Below are 14,307 nucleotides of genomic sequence, written 5' to 3'. Positions count from 1 at the left end.
CACTTGCCAGTTTTGAAGTTTCTTAATTGGATTACTTGCTTTAGGGTGCATCCTTCAAGAAATAGGGCTGGGAACACAGGTAGTTTTTACAATATCTAGAATCTTTGAAGGTAGCTTGAAGACAGAAAAATTCAAGAAGGGAAGACAGAAGTTGTTCATGGAGGGGAAGAGAACTATCAAATGGTAAATGTCACACAGATACCAACCAGAAAGTACTCATTTCCTAAGCCAGGATTGAACCTGGGCCACCACTGTAAAATGGCAGAAACCAAAAGAAAGTACTGACATATGGTTACAAGGTTAAGCTCCCAAGGACATAAAACAAGATGCAGACCTCATCCAGTTTTTCTTTTGTTTTTTCAGAGACCTGCAGCAAAGTTTGTAACTGACCAGCTTGCTGGGCCACCTTGAATATTGAGCTTATGGGATCCTAAGCCCATGTATCCTAAGGTATCCTAAGGTACCCCTATTCATGACAGAATGACACAGAAAGACAAATTCATAGCAAAAATACACCAGATTCACCACAGTTTAAGACTAGCCTCAGAATCCTTTTTCACATTAATCACAACTTTACAGAGGAGATAAACAGTGATTTTTGTCATTCATTCAACTGGTTTGCACAGAGAAAGAGAGACCAGAAGCCTGACTGGTAGGAAATTCTTACCCTTTTGCTAGCATGTCAGGTTTCTGGGTTCCTCTTCCATGAGCAGCCCTAGCAACCCTGTTTGCCACACCATACCTCTGGGAACCAAGCTGCATCACAATGGAAAATCATGGAACCACAGGCAAAATCCTCCTCATTTTGCAAGATGCTGCCCAAGGAGCTTTATGTAGTAACCAAATTAACATTTTCCATTCTGGCCAGAGCAAAATATGTGTGACAAAACATAGACATTAGCCACTCTGGTTAGCACCCAATAATGAACTGGAAAAGGTCAAATTTGCCCCTGGTTGGGCCCTGTCACCTTTAATCCATTTTAACAAGAGGGACTTTAGTGAGGAGAGGGCCTCTAACCCAATCCCATCCTTTACTCAGGTGAAATGTACGGCAATACTTATCCAAAGTCAGCCAATTGGTGTTGCAGTCTATTTCCTTTGGATCGGAATAGTAACTAAGCTAAAAAGTCAGTAGATGTAATTTTGGGGAGCCCTCGTTTTTAAATTCACTTCAATACATCGTTGTTCATTCAGAGTGTTCCACTGTAAGTTATCTTTGGTAAGACTTCACCATTTCCGTAAGACTTTGTTGCTTCCTGAGCCTAATGTTTAAGTTGAAAGGAAATCAGTCTTTTAGAAATTAAGGATCCCATTTTTACCTAAAATATTGGCTTTACTCTCAGGTTCCCTTGATTGCCTTAGCCAGTGATTTTTCTAGGAAACAAAGGGGTAGAACACAAAAATCCCTGCAAATTTTCGAAAGCCAAACTTTACAACCCCAACAACATTACCATTTACTACCAGTTTCTTTCTGACCCAGTCAGATGTAAGAGGCCTCTAACTAGATCCAAGCCAGTTAATTACCAGATCAAATCTGACCCTGGACTCAGTCCAGTTTCTGTTGTTACTTCCAAACCCAGTTTAGAACAGAAATTTGCTCAAAGAAAATCAGAAAGCTCAAAACACAAATCTGTGGCACTCCAAAATCTGAGACAGAACTTACCCACTGCTCTGAGAGATCAAAGGACACAAGTGGGTCCTTGCAGGTACCTTGCTTGTTCACTCAGCACTTCTGGGGGTCATTAAAGCTCTACTTTGAACCCCGCTTCTGACACCATCTGTTAAAAGAAAAACTTCAATCAAATTACATTTAAAGGAGTTTAACTGAGCAATGAATGATTCACGAATTGGGCAGCCCCCAGAATCACAGCAGATCCAGACAGACTCCCTGCCCTGCATTTTTCGATATCCTACTTTTAGATCTAGTTTATACTAAATTGGTTATAAAGCAGTTTAATTTTGTAAACATACAAAAAATTTACAAGGATCTTTGATGTTAAAAAAATCACATATGCAGAATTTTATTTTAGTTACTTCAAACCACTCAGTAATCTAATTAGCTGGAAGCATACAATAAAATTTACTCTGTACTTTTTGCTTCTAAGTTATTATATAACCATAATGGCATTCAATTTATCTCAACTTAATGTTACTTTTATCAGTATTAACCTCAACATACTGATAATATTTTACTAAATGTTTTTAGACATAAATTTCACATACACTTGATAAAGCACTCAGCTCCTCCTAGTGGATAAGCTTTAGCTAATGGTGTCAATATTTTCATATTTTAATAATGTTATAGTTAGTTTTAAGTATGTCCTCAAAATTCATAAAACATAAAGCAAATGGTGTCTACAAAGTTGAAACCAAATTATGAAAAATATAAAAAATTTCTTTTTAAATAAAATCAGTTGACATTAAGTGGCACTTAATTATCCCCATGTTATTAAATATATTAAAAAGCCATAACGGAGATTTTAACCAACAGGGTATTCATTGATTTTCCACTCATTCTGTTACACTTTACAATTTCTTACCAATGAAAATAAAAAGAAGTAACTGAGAGAAAAAAAAGGAAGTAAATAATATTGAAACCTAGATTTTTAAAAGGTAGAGTACAGAAGATAAGATTTTTAACTATCATATTAATGAGCAGAAATAAAATACGAAGTATGATTTGAAAGAAATATACAGAATCAATGGAGGTATTCAGCTCTTTCCGGTGGGTGGGCAACATGCTTGTGAAGGAAAAATGCATTGCCTAAAAACCATACCCACGTGTGATGGAGTGTGCATCTGTTCAATACAGGCCAAGCCAAAATCTGCAGGTGTCAAAATGCCAGTAGTATACACAAAATGATGGAAATGAAGACAAATTATCTTTTGAAAAGTACCAATGTTCATAAATTTTTCTTATTTCTGCATGCGCGAAGATATCATTGGCTTTCTTCCCCTTTATCATGTTGTCTGTGTTAACTGATAAAAGTCAAAAACTGAACAAGAAAAAATGTCCTCTCTGCAATCAACAAAGCAAGCAAATGACTAGCCTGACATTTCATCAGTTCTTCTAGGAAATCCCTGGATAACAGCACCACTGTTTTCATTTTTGCTAAAAAGCTGATTAGAAAGATGAGGTCCAATTGTTGGCATAAAACTTTTCAGAAATATTTCTGTGAAGTGTGAAAAAAAGACTTGTAGATTTTGTAAATTATTGGTCCTGTGTTTGTGCACTAAAAAGCCAAAGTTACAAATTGCAGATGCCACTCATCCACTTGTTCTCAGGTTTGCAAAATGGCTCTAGATAACCTTCCAAAAATGACAACCTGAATTATGAAAATAATTTTGACTCTGATAAGCTTCTCTCTAAGCCATTAAGATAAGCACATTGAATGAACAGTGATTTTCCATTATACCAGAACATATGGCTTGCAAATGTGAGTTATATATATTTCATTCAAGTACCTTCTTAATTAACAAATATAATAAACTTCATATTACTATACACTTTAATAAAGTAGTACAAGTATGTTCATTTCTCAAACAATCCTGTGAAATGGGAAGTCTGACATTTTTATTTTCTGATTACAGATGTAGAAAAATGTAACGGCTTGCATAAAGTCATGCACATTTAAATTGTAGCAGCAACACTGGAACTCAAGTGTTTTGATTTTTATCCTTACGCCTCTTCTGCTATGCCATCCTGCTTTTATTGTTAAGAATTTAAATCTTAATTTTTGTAATCTTCATTTGTACCATTCGTGGATTGTTTCCTAGTAATACATAAAGCCACTTATTAGATGTACTATGCAAATTCATACCTTGTTTTTCACACATGCACAGGCAATACAAACATACAGTAGTAGTTCATTTACTATATCAATAAGTCAATAAGTGGATCTAATTAGCATTAGAACTTAAAAGTTAACATAATCAAAGGGATTATTATAAAATAGAATTTGCCATGGATTTGCACACACCATATAACCAGAAAACACTTATTTGTATTAAGTTTCCTAGGACTGCTATAACAAGGTACCATTAAACCAGGTAATCTAAAACGTAGGAATTTAATTTCGCACAGTGGTAGAGGCCAGAAGTCCAAAATCAAGGTGTTAGCAGAGCCATGCTCCATCTGAATGGTCTAGAAAAAAATCCTCCCCTGCCTCTTCCTAGCTTCAGGTGATTTCAGGCTTGTGGCAATATAACTCCAATCCTTGCCTCTCTTGTCATGTAAGATTCTTCCCTGTGTGTCTCTACATATTTGGAGCTTCTCTTAGTATAAAAACAACAATCATACTGGATTTAAGGCACATTCTAATCTCTTATGACTTAATTCTAACTAATTACATCTGCTAATACTTTATTTCCAAATAAGATCACATTCTGAAGTTCCAGGTGGACCTGAAATTTGAGAGGATACCCTCACCAGCTACCTATAGAAATCTCCTCTTCCTTCCACAATACTACACAGGAAGACTTCCTTTTTTCCTTTATTTCAGAAGCCATTGGAACTCTCATACATTATAGAGTTCTTTTTAATCTTACTTGATCTAGGGTGTTATGTAGATGTACTAAGCATCATAGGTAAAGGACAACAGAGAAGGAAGAGGAACAACTGGTTTTGGTAGCACAACTTAATTGTTGGCTCATCACAGTCCATTTTAAATCTTTACTGTAATAGTTTGATTTCTGGCTGCTGATAAAGACATACCCCAGACTTGGCAATTTACAAAAGAAAGAGGTTTAATGGACTTGCAAATCCACACAGCTGGGGAGCCCTCATAATTATCATGGCAGAAGGGAAGGAGGAGCAAGTCATATCTTACATGAATGGTGGCAGGCAAAGAGAGAGCTGGTACAGAAAAAGCTTCCTTTTTTTACTTTTTTTTTTTAATTTTACTTCAAGTGCTGGAATACATGTCTGAACATGCAGGTTTGTTACATAGGTATACATGTGTCATGGTGGTTAGCTGCACCCATCAGCCCGTCATCTAGGTTTTAAGACCCACGTGCATTAGGTATTCGTTCTAATGCTCTCCCTCGCCCTTCTCCCCATCCCCCAACTGGCCCCACTGTGTGATGTTCCCCTCCCTATGTCCATGTGTTCCCATTGTTCTCACTCATAAGTTCCCACCTAAGAGTGAGAACATGCGGTGTCTCATTTTCTGTTCCTGTGTTAGTTTGCTGAGGATGATGGTTTCCAGCTTCATCCATGTCCCTGCAAAGGACGTGAACTCATTCTTTTTTATGGCTGTATATTATTCCATGGTGTATATATGCCACATTTTCTTTATCCAGTCTATCATTGGTGGGCATTTGGGTTGGTTCCAAGTCTTTGCTATTGTAAATAGTGCTGCAGTAAACATACAGGTGCATGTGTCTTTTTTTTTTTTTTTTCTGAGATGGAGTCTCGCTCTGTCGCCCAGGCTGGAGTGCAGTGGCGCGATCTTGGCTCACTGAAAGCTCCGCCTCCTGGGTTCAAGCCATTCTCCTGCCTCAGCCTCCCAAGTAGTTGTGACTATAGGTGCCCGCCACCACGCCCAGCTATATTTTTGTATTTTCAGTAGAGACGGGGTTTCACCATATTAGCCAGGATGGTCTCTATCTCCTGACCTCGTGATCCACCCACCTCAGCCTCCCAAAATGCTGGGATTACAGGTGTGAGCCACTGCATCTGGCCCATGTGTCTTTACGGTAGAATGATTTGTAATCCTTTGGGTATATACCCAGTAATGGGATTGCTGAGTCAAATGGTATTTCTGGTTCTAGATCCTTGAGGAGTCACCACACTATCTTCCATAATGGTTGAACTAATTTACACTCCCAATAACAATGTAAAAGCATTCCTTTATTCTCCGCATCCTCAGCAGCATCTATTGTTTCCAGACTTTTTAATGATTGCCATTCTAACTGGTGTGAGATGATATCTCATTGTGGTTTTGATTTGCATTTCTCTAATGACCAGTGATAATAAGCTTTTTTTCACATGTTTGTTGGCACATAAGTGTCTTCTTTTGAGAACTGACTGCTCATATCCTTTGCCCACTTTCTGAACTAGAAAAAAGTACTTTAAATTTCATGAAACCCAAAAAGAGCCCATACAGCCAAGACAATCCTAAGCAAAAAGGACAAAGCTGGAGGCATCACGCTACCTGACTTCAATCTATACTACAATGCTACAGTAACCAAAACAGCATGGTACTGGTACCAAAACAGAAATATAGACCAATGGGACAGAACAGAGGCCTCAGAAATAATGCCACACATCTACAACCATCTGATCTTCAACAATCCTGACAAAAATAAGCAATGGGGAAAGGATTCTCTGTTTAATAAATGGCTAGCCATATGCAGAAAACTCAAACTGGACCCCTTCTTTACACCTTATACAAAAATTAACTCAAGATGGATTAAAGATTTAAACAGAAAACATAAAACTCTAAAAAGCCTAGAAGAAAACCTAGCCAGTACCATTCAGGACACAGGCATGGGCAAAGACTTCATGACTAAAACACCAAAAGCAATTACAACAAAAGACAAAATTGACAAATGGGATCTAATTAAACTAAAGAGCTTCAGCTCATCCAATGAAACTATCATCAGAGTGAATAGGCAACCTATAGAATGGGAGAAAATTTTTGCAATCTATCCATCTGACAAAGGTCTAATATCCAGAATCTACAAGGAACTTAAACAAATTTACAAGAAAAAAAAAATCAAAACTTCTGTTTTTAAAACCATCAGATCTCATGAGACTCACTCACTATTACGAGAACAGCTCAGGAAAGACCTGCCCCCATAATTCAGTCACCTCTCACTGGATTCCTCCCATGACATGTGGGAATTATGGGAGTTACAATTCAAGATGAGCTTTGGGTGGGGACACAGCCAAACCATATCATTTACTTCTTTACTTTCCACAAATTCATCTTTTTTCATGTCTCAACAACTCTGGAGACCTTATCCTACTCTTCAACATCAGCTAATTTGAAAAACTGCTCAAAGATCCACAAATCTTCTGTACTGATCACAGAGAGAGAGGAACACTGATTGCAATACCAGATAGTGGCAGTTGAAAGGAATTGTGCCCGAGGATGAAAATAGCATTTATTTATTTAAAAGCAATCACATACACAAACATATATACCAATACATCTAAGTGACTACGTGTCAAGCAATTGTAATAGTGTGTAATGTATTCTCAGGCTGATCTCTAAAAAACACCAATTGAGTTTTCACCAGTTAGAATTCTATGACAGATGTTACTTTTCAATGTAATTTTAGAAAAAGATTTTAAAAATTAACTCTTCTCTGGAAACTTCATTTTTTAATTTTTATCCCTCTCATATTCATCACATCCATGATAGAAGCCTCTTATGATAGACATCAAACTATGCAAACCTCTTTGTGTGCTTCTTCCCAAATCTAGTGCATGGGGAGATATGTTATTGGCAGCACAGACTAGAATAGTGAATGGCATTGCCCATGAAAGCATCACTATGGTTTTATAATTCAAGATCATTTTACTTTCAATAATACTTCTGAGCTAGTCTAGGCACGAATAGCACAATATACTGTGGTGCTTTAGTTTCCATAATGTAAGTGACACATTGTATTGCAATTGCATAGACAGACAGATAGATAGATAGATGTCTATTTTTATCTTCTTCCTAGTCATTTAAGGTATTTGAAGGCAGTATCTGGGACAACTTAGATGCAGATCAGTTTGTTTGCTGAAAAGTGACTAGAGATTTTAATGTTTCTATTATGTCTTTTCCCAAATAGCGGTTATGTGCCCCACTCAATTTAACTCTTGGGTACTGTGGTGATCATTAGGGTTCTTTGATAACTATTAATTGTTCTCCCAACTTCTGGCACATAGAAAGATTGAAATTACTGGCCCTTTACGGGTATGGCCATTTCAATGAGTTGTGAGCAGAAGAGACATGCGTCACTTCTAGACTGGAATATTTAATTGCCCATATGATACTGTCTAGAGCTCCTTTTTATCTGAATATAACTTCTTGCCAACATGCATTAAAGGTGTAGTGTAGGTGAGCAATAAACCTTTGTTGTTTAATAGAACAGAGATTCAGGTGATATTTGTTACCATAAACTTTTCTGACGAATACAAATGCTATTTTGCAGTATTACTTGATAGTATCTAATGTCATATAAGACATACTAGATTATATATTCATGAGAGTCAATGACAAAATTTCTCACTTTGTTTTTATTCTTCCAATTGTGACATCTCTGCATTGACCATATTTTGAGAACATTAGTCAAAAGGACTAATGAAATGAAAATATTTTCGTAATTTTTCACTTGATCCTGGTAAGCATGGCTCTCTTTGCACTATCTCTTTTCTAGGTGTTTTCTTGAAATTCTGATTTTTAAATCAGCAAATTTAATCGGCCCACCCTGTCAGTTTGCCTAAACCTTACATAGTAATGTGGTAAATACAATATAAAATTCTACTCTGTAATTTCGAGAGACTCAAAGGGACTTAACTTGTACTTTGTTTCAACTTTTATACCACTCAATCATAATTAATTTTGATGATTTTTGGCTAAATGAGAAGCAATGGGTAGCTCTGCAGGAAAGGAAAAGGATAAGAGCACCTAACAAAGTTCCCTGTAGGTAACCCCAACCTAATTTAAAGCACACTTGATATGTAGCAATAGACCCTGGTAAAATGGCAGGTGATTCTCTAAACAGAATAAAAGTAGCAGTTGTATCCCTGCCCAGACTCAGTAAATTTGTATGAACATGGTGCTTTTCATTAGGCAATCAATAATATATTTTATTGGTTCCAGAACACTGCACAAAACCCACTAGAAGTCATTTCACTCCACTGTTTTGAGTGTGAACACTACAATTAAGCAAAGAAAAAAATAAATTAGTTTTTCTGAAATCTGGAGGTTTTCTAGTTGTAAAAACCCAATTACAAATTAGCAAGCTGTGAATAATCAGATTAAAAAATAATCAGGCGCAAAGCAGCAAGTGTTTCACTTATAAAAATCTGCAAAGACTCACAAAGTTAGTTATACGGTAATTGATGGCAAATGGGAATATCAATGATATTACATTGAATCACAATTTTTTAACCTCAAATATCAATAGTTTTACTATATATATATGTGTATATATATATATATATATCTCTCTCTCTCTCCTTGAAATCTCTTATTTTCTGTTAAGGAAGTGTAGAGATTTTGTAGGGGTGCATATGCCAAGTTGAAATAGTTCTTATATGTTTGAAATTCAGATTATTTGCTAACAAAGGATGATTATGAAGTATTTGAGTATATATAAAAACAATATGAAATAATATTACAAAACTAAGACTAAACATATTGGTAATATCAGCAAATATCAGAGAACTTAACCTACTAAAAACACAGCTTTTCAGATTGGCTAAAAAATCAAATTTTAACATTATACATGAAACATCATAATACAAAGAGATTCAGCACCATTATACTTAAAAAGTAAACCAAAAACACACACATACACACAAATAGAAAGAAAGACAGAATTTTGATGCTGATATTTGATGAGGTGAAATACTGTTGTGAAAGCATAAAAGAAACAAAAATGACATCTCATGATGCTAAAAGTTACAGATTATAATGATGACAGTTATTGATATTTGTACAGCAACAAGTTTTAGGAGGCTAAAACTATAGTTACGAAAGAAATAAGCAGAAATATATTAATAACAGTAGAATTTAACCCAACTCTTACAATCCAAGACTGATTAAGTGGATAAAGAGTTAGAAAGTATGTAAAAGAACTAACAAATAATTAGGTCTGTGCAAAAGTAATTGCAGTTTTTGCCATTCCTTTTACTTTTCAATAAGTTGATCAGTGATATATATCCAAGTAGGAACCTCAATAAAAGAGGATAAATTATGTTCAAGTAAATATGAAGCATGTACAAAATATGGCCATATGTTAACCCACAAAATATGCCAATAAATATTTTCTGCTAGAAATCATAAAATTATTTTCAAAAGAGATTTTAATATAGAAACTGAAAGTGTGCTAAATAAATCTCAGGTTAAAAGGGAAATACAAAACAAAATTATGAAATTGCTTAAATAATAATAAAAACAGGACATTTTATTTTATCTTACTGAAAACAGGATATTTTAGAATTTTGGCTTACAAGAAAGGCAGTTATAGAGTAAGACTGATAACATCAAATACCTATATCAATAAAAACTATAAAAGTAAAAAAAATTAGAACAATTATTAAAACCAAAAATGTACAATTAAATAAATGTAGAGAGATAAGAAATAAAAATTGAGGCAAAAAAATAAACCAACAAAAAGCTATGAAACCAACAAATAAATCTCACATATTGATCTTCAATAAAATCAGCGAAACTGACATGATAAGCTAAGTAAGCGAAAAAAGTAAAACCACAAACATACAAATTTAGAAGTAACAACAATATAGACACTAAAACAGAGGAAGCCAGACATAGCGGCACATGTCTATAATCCCAGCTACTTGGGAGGCTGAGGTGGGAGCATCCTTTGAACGCAGGAGTTGGAGACCAGCCTGGTCAACACTGCATGAGGTGGAGTTCAAGACCAGCCTGGCAAAGATGGTGAAACCCTGTTTCTGCTAAAAATACAAAAATTAGCCGGGCATGGTGGCGGGTGCCTGTAATCCCAGCTACTCCGGAGTCTGAGGCAGAGAATTGCTTGAACCCAGGAGGCGGAAGGTGCAGTGAGCAGAGGTTGTGCCAGTGCACTCCACCCTGGGCCACCACACCAAGATAATTTTCTTGCATTTTTAGTAGAGACGGGGTTTCACCATATTGGCCAAGCTGGTCTCAAAGTCCTGACCTTGTGATCCGTCTGGGCGACAGAGCAAGACTCCATCTCAAAACAAACAAAAAAGAAAAAAAACAACAACAAAAAAACCAAAAACAAACAAAAAAATAATATTTACAGCCCAACCCCACTTAAGAATATTTATGCAAATATTAAAAAAAGAAGAATCAACAGCACATTAGTAGAATTAATCCTCTATTATAAAGTATTTTAATAAAATCTTTCACATTAATAGAACCAAGAAAAACCATCTGATAATTTTTACAGCAGCAGACCTTTTGCTTGACAAAATCCAAAATCCACTTGTGTCAAAAAACCCTGAATTAAATAAGAATTGATTGATAAGTCTTAACAGAATAATATAATAAATATACCTCAGCCCTGCAGTAAGTAAGCGTTCCATTTAATGTAGAAAAAAAGGCATTTCCAGTAAAATAAGAAACAATGCAATACGGTATTGTCTCTACTACCGATTGATCTTATCTTGCATTTACTAGTCATTAAAATTTGACAATAAATGAAGTTAAAGACATAGATTTAAAAAACAATAGGTAGAAGTATCTCTATTTGTCTTACCTCAGAGGTGGTATATTTAATAATTTCAAACCATTTACACTCATACCTGTTCTGCTTTTTCAAATGACTATAAGCTCTTTGAGGACTTGCTGAACTGCTTCATTTTTCCACTATGCAACAAACCTAATACATATGATAATGCCTCCATAATTTGTTAACAAATATAGATAATGACATTGTTGACCAACATTTTTTATTTTTTATTTTTTGAGACGGAGTTTCGCTCTTGACGCCCAGGCTGGAGTGTAATGGCACGATCTCAGCTCACTGCCACTTCCGCCTCGTGGGTTCATGAGATTCTCCGGCCTCAGCCTCCCAAGTAGCTGTGATTACAGGTGTCCGCCATCATGCCCAGCTAATTTTTGTATTTTTAGTAGAGACAGGGTTTCACCATGTTGGCCAGGCTGGTCTCGAACTCCTGACCTCAGGTGATCCACTTGCCTCAGCCTCCCAAAGTGCTGGGATTACAGGCGTGAGCCACCGCACCCAGCCGACTAACATTTTTAATATTCCAGAACATGGACAAAAAAGCAAGCACGGACATTTGATGTGTTTGATAAGGACCATAATTACTTTTGTTGATTTTCATGATGACCTTTATTTCTGAGACTTTGAGAAATCTTTGAAATATTAAGTATTTTTCATAAACAGCTTAATATGCAGAGATGAAGAGTAAAGAAGGCCTCTCTTTGGAAAGAATATCTTCTACTAATTAGCAAGAAACCACTTATATAAAAATACCTTAGAAATGTAGTTTTTACTTAAGTAGATTCCCAAGCAGAAGCCCTGCTCTGACTAGATAAAAATGCATTAATAACAAATAGAATATTTAAAAATTTCAAGTTATTCCTGTATAGCTTTTCATAGCAGCTCAGTAAGGCACCAAGATCTTGAATTCAGTATCCAGATATTGATAAACTGAGTTTTCCATGCTGTGATTTGAAACACAAGGTTTCATAACAGCTCATAGAGGCAAAAAAGACTAACAACTTCCACATTCTGTTTTCTGTGGTGGAATCTTCCCTGAATATCCCCAGGCCACTGTTATTGTTTATTTCTGCAAAACAAGATTATTTTAGGTTGTGAGAGAAGAAAAGTTCACTTAATGAACATCATTTGGAGAATACCGTTGTGAGGTGTTTGATTCCGATTGACTGTAAGTGTTTCAGCTAGTCACCAGAGGCTACAGACTCACACACAGCTCCGCACATGCACATCTGAACTCCCTGATGGGAAGAGATAAAAGAATCCTATTGTGTTAACCACTTTTTATGAAGAAAGCCAATTACAGTTAATTCTGCATTGCTCATTGTACAGTTTGTGGAATATTCAGGCAATTGTTTAAACACCCATAAGCTTGAAAATCAAAACACTGGGTTTTAATCCAGGCTCTATCACTTACAGGGAGAGTTTAAGAGGAAGTAAATTGCACAAAAAAAAACTAGAAAGAGAAATAACACTGATACTCTCAGGTTGGTGTAAAGATTAAATAAGGCATCATGTACACAGTTATTTAAATTTTGAAGCCCTATAAAAGTTTTAGTTATTGTTATTAAAACTCTTGTCAGCTTTGTTGGAAAGTATGCTGAGATTTCAAAAGTATGTACCTATAGAGAAGGGAGAAAGTATCTGTTTGCCAGGACTGCCATAACAAAGTAGCACAGACTAGGAGACTTAACCAACAGAAACTTATTTCTTCACAGATCTGGGGATAGAATTCCAAGATCGAGGTGCTAGTACGGTTGGTAAGGCCTCTGTCCTCAACTCATAGATGACCGCCTTTCATTGTGTCCTCATATGATCTTCCCTCTGTGTCTACCTGTCTATGTCCTATAAGGATACCTATCATAAGGATTAGGGTCTTATCCCTATGTATTATAAGAATACCTGTCATATTGGATTAGGGTCCATCCTCATGACCTCATTTTAACTTAATTACCTCTCTAAAGATCCTATTTCCATGTGCAGTCACATTCTAAAGTACTGGTGGTTAGGATTTCAACATATGAATTTGAGGAGTCTTGCAGGGAGACATGACAACATTTTGCTCATAACAATGACTTTCAGGATTATCAGGATAAAGGAAAATGGCAAGTAAACTGGTTACCGATTCCCTACAAGGTCACTCAGACAACCTGAAGCACAGTTTAGGACTGAAAGACTTGAAGGCAGGAGCCATACATGGACATTTTTAGAATCTCAAATAGCTTAGAGTGCCTGACACAGAGTAGGCACTCTGCTGTTGCTCGTTGGATGTGTCGAGTCCAAGTAAACTCAGGATTCATTTGGGTAACTGTTCATATATCAATGTATTTATAAATAATAATTTTTCTTTCTATATTAATATATCAATACATCAATATATCATATTAATATATATTAATATTTACAATTTTTAAATATATGATATATGATAGTTATATAATATCTAACATGCCATGTAATACTATCTTAATATACATATGTGTATTTACATATTTATATATATAAATATGTAGAAGTATAAAGACCAATTACGAGGAATGTGCCATTTGAATGAGAGATAATAAGTGGGATAGTATTTAGCATTTCAAGAAGAGAAAGGGAAGTTTCATTCAAGTAATAGTTGGGAGATAAAATCTGCAAAATGGAGAACGTTTTGGATATGAAAGTTCATAAAAGTTAAGAATTACTTCTACATTTCAGGCTTGTATAACTGAATGCATAGACGTGCCATTTCTTAAAATGGAGAATACTGGGTGTAAATAAGTTGTAGGAAAAAGATCTTGAGTTCAGTTTTGAACATGATAATCTTGAGATGCATCTGAGATTACCAAGTGGCTATTTCAAATAAATAATGGTACATAAGTCACTGGAATAACAAGTTCCTCTTAGCTA

At 35.6% G+C, this 14,307-nt stretch overlaps 1 long non-coding RNA gene across 2 annotated transcripts in view; it reads right to left on the bottom strand.

The window, feature by feature from the left end:
• LOC117980882 (uncharacterized) overlaps positions 1 to 14,307 on the bottom strand; it is a 625,333-nt gene that overhangs the window by 417,099 nt on the left and 193,927 nt on the right. For both annotated transcript variants that reach the window (XR_008626150.1, XR_008626149.1), the window contains exon 3: positions 1,664 to 1,778. This is a non-coding gene — a long non-coding RNA (uncharacterized LOC117980882). The remainder of the gene's footprint in view (positions 1 to 1,663; positions 1,779 to 14,307) is intronic.

This window comes from Pan paniscus, chromosome 6 (assembly GCF_029289425.2).
Source record: "Pan paniscus chromosome 6, NHGRI_mPanPan1-v2.0_pri, whole genome shotgun sequence".
Lineage (NCBI taxonomy): Eukaryota > Metazoa > Chordata > Mammalia > Primates > Hominidae > Pan > Pan paniscus.
This window is presented reverse-complemented; position numbering and strand designations above follow the sequence as displayed.